General features: G+C 42.3%; 1 pseudogene; it reads right to left on the bottom strand.

The window, feature by feature from the left end:
* Positions 1-6,160: 6,160 nt before the first annotated feature.
* LOC124091070 (C1GALT1-specific chaperone 1-like) lies at positions 6,161-7,115 on the bottom strand (annotated as a pseudogene).
* Positions 7,116-8,934: the final 1,819 nt, after the last annotated feature.

Raw genomic sequence — 8,934 nt, 5'->3', positions numbered from 1 at the left:
AACAACTTCGTTCCTCCCAGGTCGCGGGTCGTTTCCCACAGCAACGGAGGCGACGCGCTACGGCAGCCGTCCGAGGGTCAAACTTGTCATGGAGACTGCGCAGGCTGGAGTGGGTGGAGCTAGTAAGAGAAAACGGAAGTGAGGAGCTGGGAAGGAGGGCGCGAGCAAGGCAAGGCTTCGAACTTAAGCTGTGCTACCAAAGATCAAGACTAAATACTTAATCTTTAGGAGCCTCAGTCTTTCCTCTTATAAACCTCTCGCAGAATGAAATTTTTAATCTTAAAAAAAAAAAATCTTGTTAGACTCTATTATCCCTTCACCAAAAAAAGGCCGAAATTTGAAACCAGCTTTATGTTAATGGAAGCGTGAATAGGAAATAAGTCCGTATAGATTCCAAGACAAGGTTTGCTTAAACAAGTAACTTAGTAGAATTTTAGAACAACCATCTTCATAATATAACAGCATTAGCATCTAATAACTTCTCAATAAGTGTTTATTGCCCTAAATTTAATTATATTAAAAGCAGTGAGATTTTAGAGGGAAAACAGTGAAATAAGAAACAAGGAAAGGTCCATCAACATCTAAAAAATACATAAAAAAAGAAACAAGGAAGCCAGGCATGGTTGGCAAATACCTGTAAATAAATTAATAAAATAAAGGTCCATCAATATCTAAAAATATATATATATAAAAGAAACAAGGAAGCCAGGCATGGTTGGCACATACCTGTAATCCCAGCTGCTCCCAATCCTGAAGCAGGAGGATCATAACCTTAGGCTCTTCTCCTTAAGGATGAGGTTTAACACAAGGGCCTTATCTTGAGAACACAGCAGTTCCCCAGAATCAATCAGCCCAAGTATTTGCAGAAGCCAGACAAAAAATGGTAGGATATTAGTGCCAGGTACTACCAGCAGTGGGAGCCATAGGATCACAATTCCTGTGGGGGCCTGTAGCACAGGCCCGTAATCCCAGTGGCTCCAGAGGCTGAGGCAGGAGGACCACAGGTTCAAAGCTAGCCTCAGCAATTTAGCAAGGTCCTAAGTAACTGAGAGACCCTGTCTCAAATTAAAAAAAATAAAAAGGGCTAGGGATGTGGCTCAGGGGTTAAGTGCCCCTGGGTTCAGTCCCTGGGAGGAAAGGGGAGAGGGGTGGAGGGCAGGGGGAAAGAAGGAAAGGGATAGATAGATAAGGCTGACCTTCCTCTTTCTTCCTGTTCATCCCCATATCATCCCCAAAATGATGGGCAGCTGTGAGTCTAATGACAATGACAGGGCACGGAGTAGAAAAGCTGGACAGGACTCAATGTTGGGGTGGGATGAAGAGCAGTTTACCTATATGTGGGTGTTAACTGTCTAGGAGTGCTGAGTTTGTTTTCTCCATTCAGTAAAGAATTGAAGAACAGGACACAGAGAGAGCAAGCAAGTGGCAGGTTTATTGCAAAAGCGACAGAGACATACTTTTCTAGAGAGAAGGGGTCCCTTTTGGCTTGTTCTTTTTATGATCTCTGGAATTTCCTCCTTTCCTTATCTCCTCAAGCTCATCACCATTATTGATTGGTGCCCTTTGTGTCCTCAAGTCTATCTTAGTTTTTTTAATTGGATCCCCCGCTTCGGAGCATGAATACAGAAGTGTCTGTCTGATTGGGTCCCTGGCTTGTGTTCATGAGCGCTTTTGTTGGAAGTTGACCTCCTTAGAAGGTCCTCTCTATGCTTCTTTGTTCTACCCCTGCCTCTGACCTCCTCACTCTCCATCTTGTCCTGGCTGCCTAAACCCTTCTACATCTCCCTCACAAATGGAGATCCCTGGACTCAGAGGGCCAGCTTCTTAGGAAAGAAGGCCTGCAGAAGCAACTCTGAAACTCCACCAGCTTACTGGGTTTCAAGGCTAGCACAGGTCTCCCAGGGATAGCATTCCAAGCCAAACAGAAGGTCAAAATCATGAAGTACAAGATTAAGAAGTATGACTCAGGTGCCCCATAACTGTTCAATCATCATTTCTCAGGGGCCCAGGGATTATTGATATTAAGGGATAAAGTGGATCATTCCTTCCTTCAACAAACATGACTAAAGGTCTCCTGTATGCCAAACTCTATGTGACTAATAGGGACACACAGCATAGTCTTTATCTCAGAGAGTTTACAGTCTGGGGGGTGTAAACAGCATGTTGTATAAGGGAATAGGGTGCCATGAGAATCCAGAAGAGGCAACTATCCCAGCCTAAAGATGAGAGGACATAAGGAGAAAACTTCAGACTTGGCTATCTAGGTCTAGATTCTATATTCTTTCACTATGGAAAAATATATGTGAAATGAACTCCTAGTGCTGCCTTTATTGTGTCTTTTTTTTAAATTATTTTTTAGTTATAGGTGGGCACAATATCTTTATTTTATTTTTATGTGGTGCTAAGGATCGAACCCTGTGCCTCATACATGGTAGGCAAGCCCTCTACCTCTGAGCCACAATCCCAACCCTTTATTGTGTCTTTTAACACCCAACAAGCCTATATTTCCTCTATTTTAAAGAGTTGTGTTTTTCTAAGATTTTTTTAAAATATGGACACAATATCTCTATTTATTTATTTATTTATTTATTATGTGGTGCTGAGGATGGAACCCAGTGCCTCATGCATGGTGGGCAAGCTCTTTACCCCTGAGCCACAACCCCGGCCCCTAAAAAGTTGTTTTTGTTGGATACAGAAAATGACAAACCCCAAAATAATATGGCCCAGGGAGAAGGAATGAGGGAGAAGGCAATACACTGATTCTTTCCCAGTGATAGGACAGGCCCTGAGGAGGAGATGTCCATCAAGTCTGAAATGACAGTTTATGGGAAGAGGCCAAAGCATTGATTCTGCCCTAAATAAATTCTTTCCCACATATTGACCACTGGCCCCACACCCTCCATCTGGCCTAGTAAAGATAGTTCAAACTGACATATTCATTGATCGAGTCACCCTCTCAGTGTAACCTAGATAAGCCTACACTCCCTCTTTGGCCAATGGCTCATTTTCCACCAGGAAAGTTGGTCCATAAGAGGTATCACTCTGTTCTTGAATAAAAGCTATGCTGAGCTGATCCATGCAGTTGCATCCAGCCTGGTCCTTTTGTTGCTAACAGTTTTAGGGCCCAGAATTTGCATCCAGCCTGGTCCTTTTGTTGCTAACAGTTTTGGGGCCCAGAATTTAACACAGTGTTAGAGCACTTGCCTAGCATTCATGAGGTTCTGGGTTCCATCCCCAGCACCACAAAAAAAAAAAGTTGATTTATGAGAACATGTGAATAGACTGTCTGTATTGTGGAATGTACAGCTGCCCCTCCTGGCAGCTGGGGAGGCAGGAACTCAAGGGACACTGAGATAAGCCTCCAGGTGCCTGTTCTAAAACAATTTATCAGTTCTGTAAAATCAATGTAAAATCCCTCAGTTAACAAAACTAAGAGAGTGAGCCAAGAGGACATGCTTAGATACTGTTCCCCTGTTTCACACAACCAGCCTCTTTATTCCTCAATTCAATTACCAAAAGTTCACAGTTCCACCTTCACCTTCTCAGACATTCAGGAAAAAAAAAAAAAAGCAGGAGGACCCACACCATATCTGGCATGTCTTTTGTATATATTTTTTCCTTTCTCCCTTTGCTTGGGGGTTTGTAGGGTACTTTGGAATAGTGATGGTAAAAGTGAAGATAATTGGAAACTGCCTGAAATGTTTTATTGTAGGCACATCATTTCTGGATTCTTAAAACATGAAGGGGTTGTTGTTCAGGGCTAGGAAGAAATACATGATGGTTTTCCCAGAAACCATTGCTCTCTGACCCCAAAATGCTGCTGGTTGGGAAGACTTCCTGAGGAAATGTCATCTGGGTTCAGCTTTAGAATCCAGTAAAGGACAAAAGCCATTCCAGACACAGTCTCAGTGGAGTGAGCTGCTCATTCTGCCTCCTTGTCTCTCTCTTGACATCACTACTTCTTTTCATATGTCTTCTGTTTTCTTCTTTGATCCATGGTTTCTACTTCTTTTTAAATTTTTTATATTTACTTTTATTGATTGATTGATTGATTGATTGATAGATGCTAGGAATTGAACCCAGGGCTTAGCACATGGGAAGCACACAGTGTACCACTGATCTATAGTCCGGACCCCCTCATAATTTGAAACATAACCATAGATTGCCATGACATGGCTCATCTCTATCACTACCTCTGGCCATTGCCTTATCCCTAACTACAGTTTTCTTACCAATTCTGTTTTATAATTACTAAACCTGATTTGTTCAGTTTTTTTTTAATCTCACATTATCAAAATGTTTTTCAGTAGATGGAAGCCAGGGAACAGCTTTCTCTTGGATAGATACTCATTTATTAATTCTTCAATTGTTCACTGAATTCCTTTTATGAACTCACTATATATAAGGTACCAAAGAATAAAAGAGACATATGGCCCTGTCTCAAGATAGATAAGTGAACAGTTTTAAAAATCATGTTATTAGAGAGGAAATGGGCAGGGAGCACCTACTGGAGTTCTTCAATAGGCTGTGGCATATATCTGTGCTTAAATGCAGGCTTAGATTGGGGATCCATAAGTTATAAATGGCAACTGAGGCTACCGGAAGGGGTGGGTTAGATTACCCAGGGACAGAGCTGAAGGCAGAATGCTAAATAACAGTAGTTAAGGGACATGCAAAGGAGGAAATGCCTAAAAAGGAAACTGAAAGAGAGGAAGATTCCCCAGGAGGTTTCAGTGTGGAAAGAAATGGAGAAGTGAGTTTGAAGGAATCATCAACTATGTCAAATGCCTATTCCAAATGGCTTTGGATAAAAATAGAAATGTATTGGACTTGGTAATTAGGAGACCTTTAGTGACATTGGCCAGAGGAGTGAGAGACACAATAGCCAGAGTTCAGCAAGTTCAAGAATGAGGAGGAGTAAGAACTGAAGACAGGGTGGCAACAACTCTGGTCAGTTAACCTTGCGGAATGGAGAAGTGGGTAGGGCTGAGGATGGTCATGAGGCTTATAAATGTGCCCCTGCAACAGCAGGAGATGTGTCTTAGAAATGGGTGTGACAGACATTCTAGAGGCACCTCTCTCTAGAGAAGGACACTGACTGCAGGAACTGAAGGCCTGAATCTGTAGGACAGTAGGTAGTAGAGTCTCAGTTCCCACAGAATGGGACTTCTTCAAAGGTCTTTTCATCTCTGGATTCTTAGCACGGCCCCCGACCCCTTGGCCAAAGCTAGCATGGGGTAGGCCCTTAGCAAATATTTGTTGAACTGATAACTGAATGAATAGATGGATGAAATTGAATTAAATACTGTTCTGCTCTATAATCCCTTTTGTTGAGCTACAAAATAGTGTTTGTAGAAGGTGTTGTCTACTTTTCCTTCCATCACTGAAATTGTTATATTATGTGATCTGTTATCAGGGTGAGCATTATTGATAAGCTAACTGGGAGAAATTCAGCTTCCTTCAAAGGCCCAGTGATCAGAAATGAGGTGAGAGAAGTGACCTTTTAGGGAAAAAACTTAGGACCAAGCCAGATATTAACCTGTTTTGAGAGCTGCAAGAGAGCTACACGGCTGCTAGAGACCCCGGAGGGAGGCTTCAAACACTCCTATACATATATTTTTGATACATGGAACTTTTGGAAGCTCTCCATACACTTTGGGCTGACTCACTGAAGTGTCTTACCTTTCAATATTTTCTTCCAAGTCTCTGGAGTAAGTCCTCAAATGGAGGACTTTCCCAAACTCTCTCTCCTCTAGTTCCCTTTCTCATTCCCCCAGGAAGATGCCTCCATATACTTCAGATCTCCCTGCACCTGCCCTATTTCAGAGCCTCCTTATTATCAGTCTGCTTTTTTCTTTTGTTTTTCTGCTGAAAGGGGAAATTCATGCTACTCCTCATATTCTCTAGGCTCATCTCTATTCTAATCTGCCCCGTCTTGCCCTAGCCCACTTAAAAATAGATTTATGATTATACCCTTTATTTGCAAAATTATTTTTAAAACATTTCTTTTTAACACACTTGAATTTTTCATATGTGTTTTAAAGGAAAAATTCCACCCTATTTAAAAATGTACTAGTAAACTTTAATGTGTGATTATATTGTATTACAAACAATGACAATGTCTTATATGGTGATCAAACACATGCTCTTGTTCCATTTCTCAGTCATTGTCAGAATCCTTTGGAGGCAAGAAAATCACAACATTGAAAAGATGTCCAAATGCCTTAAGATGGTATACCCCATATATCATTATATGATTAGGAGTCAGTCCATTAAGAGTAACAGCCATATCTGAACAACATCCTTCTACCACCTGGTTGGAGTGATTAGTCATTGCTTCTTTAATAAAAAGCCCAATGGATTTGGTATTAAATACATCTTTTCCATCTGTATTTTCTGCATTTTCTGCCAATACTCCAGCATATTTCAGGCAGACTGCTAGCTGCTTATCTTCAGATATCTTCCAAATCATTCCTCCCTGTTCAGGACGCTTTTTTTAGGGACACTGAGAAGACTGTTAAGTCTTTCCATTGATTCTACGTTTAAAACAATTCCTCCTTCCACACTCACATATTCAAGGTCTCCATGTTTTATAGTGTGACCTATATAGAAAGGTTGTGATGGATCCTTTTTTAACAAAAAATACTTTAGATTTTCAACTATACAAATGTAGTGGGGTGCACAAGGAAGAACCAGTTGTATTGGTCGCCATACTTATCAAAGGTGTATTTGTAAGCTTTTCTCATCACTAACCAACCACATGTCACTTCTTTCCATATTAATTGACTCAAATATTTCAACATTTTCAAAACTGAAGAACTCTGCTTTGTCACGGTGTTTGGTTCAAGAATCCTTCACTGCAGCCCCAAAACTCACATCTTTGGGTTTTAAAAGGATGATACAATATACCTGCAAGCTCTTAGTGAGCTCTGACTGAGTTCATCCTCTGAAACTTTCAAGAGATTTTCTTTGTTAGGAGCTGGTACATAATGATGCTCATGGTGGTGCACTGTATTTCCAGGACCAATTCTAACATAGCCTAGCAGAGTGATCAAAGCCCATAAAATGCTTCCAAGAATCACACTCTTCAAAAATGAACTGCTTTCAGAAAGCATTTTTCTCATGTCTTGAATGGCTTGGAGACAGGAAGGCCCAGCTTTCTTTCATAGTCATGGTGCGCCACTCTATCACGCTCCTGGCTGGACTACTCTGGGTGCTGGTGGTGCCCTCTAGTTGGTCTTGCTAAGCGCCGGGATATCCTGGAAGCTGATGCTGGGGGGCTGGTGGGTGGCCGGCAGAAGAACCCTGTGCCAGGCGGAAGGGCCTATGGCCTTGCACCCTAGCCCACTTTAAAATTTGTTCCAGAATAATGTTTTTAAAACCCAAAGATGTGAGTCTTTGGGCTGCAGTGAAGGAGTCTTGGACCAAACGCTGGACAAAGCAGAGTTCTTCAGTTCCGAAAATGTTGAAGTACTTGAGTCAATTAATATGGAAAAAGTGACATGTGGTTAATGATGGTGTTATTCCCTGCTTAAAATCCCTCCGTGGTTCCCAGTGGATTTCAGAATAAAGTCCCAATTTTTAGCAAAGAAGAAGAGCATGCTATATAGCCAGGCGCGGTGGCGCACGCCTGTAATCCCAGGGCCTCCAGAGCCTGAGGCAGGAGGAGTTCAAACTCAGCCTCAGCAATTCAGGGAGGTCCTGAGCAACTTGGCGAGACCCTGTCTCAAAATAAAATATAAAATAGGGCTGGGGATGAGGCTCAATGGTTAAGCAATCCTCAGCTCCAAAAAGAAAAGAAAAGGACTTGCTTGAGGCACTTCTGATCTGTCCTCTCTCACTTCCCTCTTCAGCAGAGTCAGACTGCAGCGATGGGCCAGCCCCAGACAACAGCATGTGTTTTCTTTCACAGCCAGGCGCCTTCACTTCCCACTTTCCTACAGGTTGAAACATCACCCTCTTTCTCTTTTGGCCTTCCTCTTACAGCCTCCTGATGGGTATGTACCTAGCCCAGACCATGCTGCTGTCTGTCCCTCTCTGGCATTGGCCTCATTGTATTTTAGCTTCTGATTTTCACAGATGCAATCATATAAAACATTTGAGGACTTGGGTAGGTTACTAAGGATATGAGGACTGGAGGTGGAGGGGACAGTGCATAGTTTACCATAGTTCACGCCTTAAAATTTCCACCCAAGGTCTCTCCTCTCTGAAATTCCTTTCCTTCAATCAGCATCCCAGTGCTGCATATCTGCCTATGGTATCTGTTTCTTTTCCCTTGTTGCAGGGGCCAGGGGTGTCACTTGTAAACCTCCCTTGTTTCATGCAACCCCATTCCTTCCATCTCTACTCAAATACCAGGTGGTCATAAGCTCTGGTTATGTCCCTGCAGAGTAGTTTATCATAGATTCTCATAATCTCTTAAAGAAAGAAGAAAATAAATAAATGAATAATAATATATATATATATATATATATATCATGGATATATATCATATCCACCCATTTTAAGTATATAGATGTCCACATCTTACACATCTCTCTCCCTGAATTTTCTGTGATCTCCTCAAGGCTGGGCCTGTCTGAATCCCATTCATCTCTGGTACAGATGGGAACTGGCACAGAGAAGAACAGTAAATGCATGTTAATCAGCATTGTCATGGCTGGGCCACAAGTGAGCCTCCAGACTATGGTGTGACCAGATGGGGCTGGGGACTGTGGGATTGCAGGTCAGTGAGAAATACCTCTCATTTCCCACCCTAAAGGGTTGGGCTTCTGACTACCTTCCACCCGTCCTTGTTCTCAGAGCTGACTCATACCCAGAAATACATCCACAGCCCCTGTCAACAATCTCTGCCTCTCAGTACTCTGCTAAGCCAGACAAAGGCACTATCCATCTGCTGGGCACTTTCACAAGGCCTTTCCTCCTCCAGGAAGC

Source organism: Marmota monax, unplaced genomic scaffold (genome assembly GCF_021218885.2).
Source record: "Marmota monax isolate L192 unplaced genomic scaffold, Marmota_monax_Labrador192_F-V1.1 WCK01_AAM20220418_F8-fsc00068, whole genome shotgun sequence".
Lineage (NCBI taxonomy): Eukaryota > Metazoa > Chordata > Mammalia > Rodentia > Sciuridae > Marmota > Marmota monax.
Note: the sequence above shows the minus strand (reverse complement) of the source record. Positions and strands in the feature narration are given on the sequence as shown.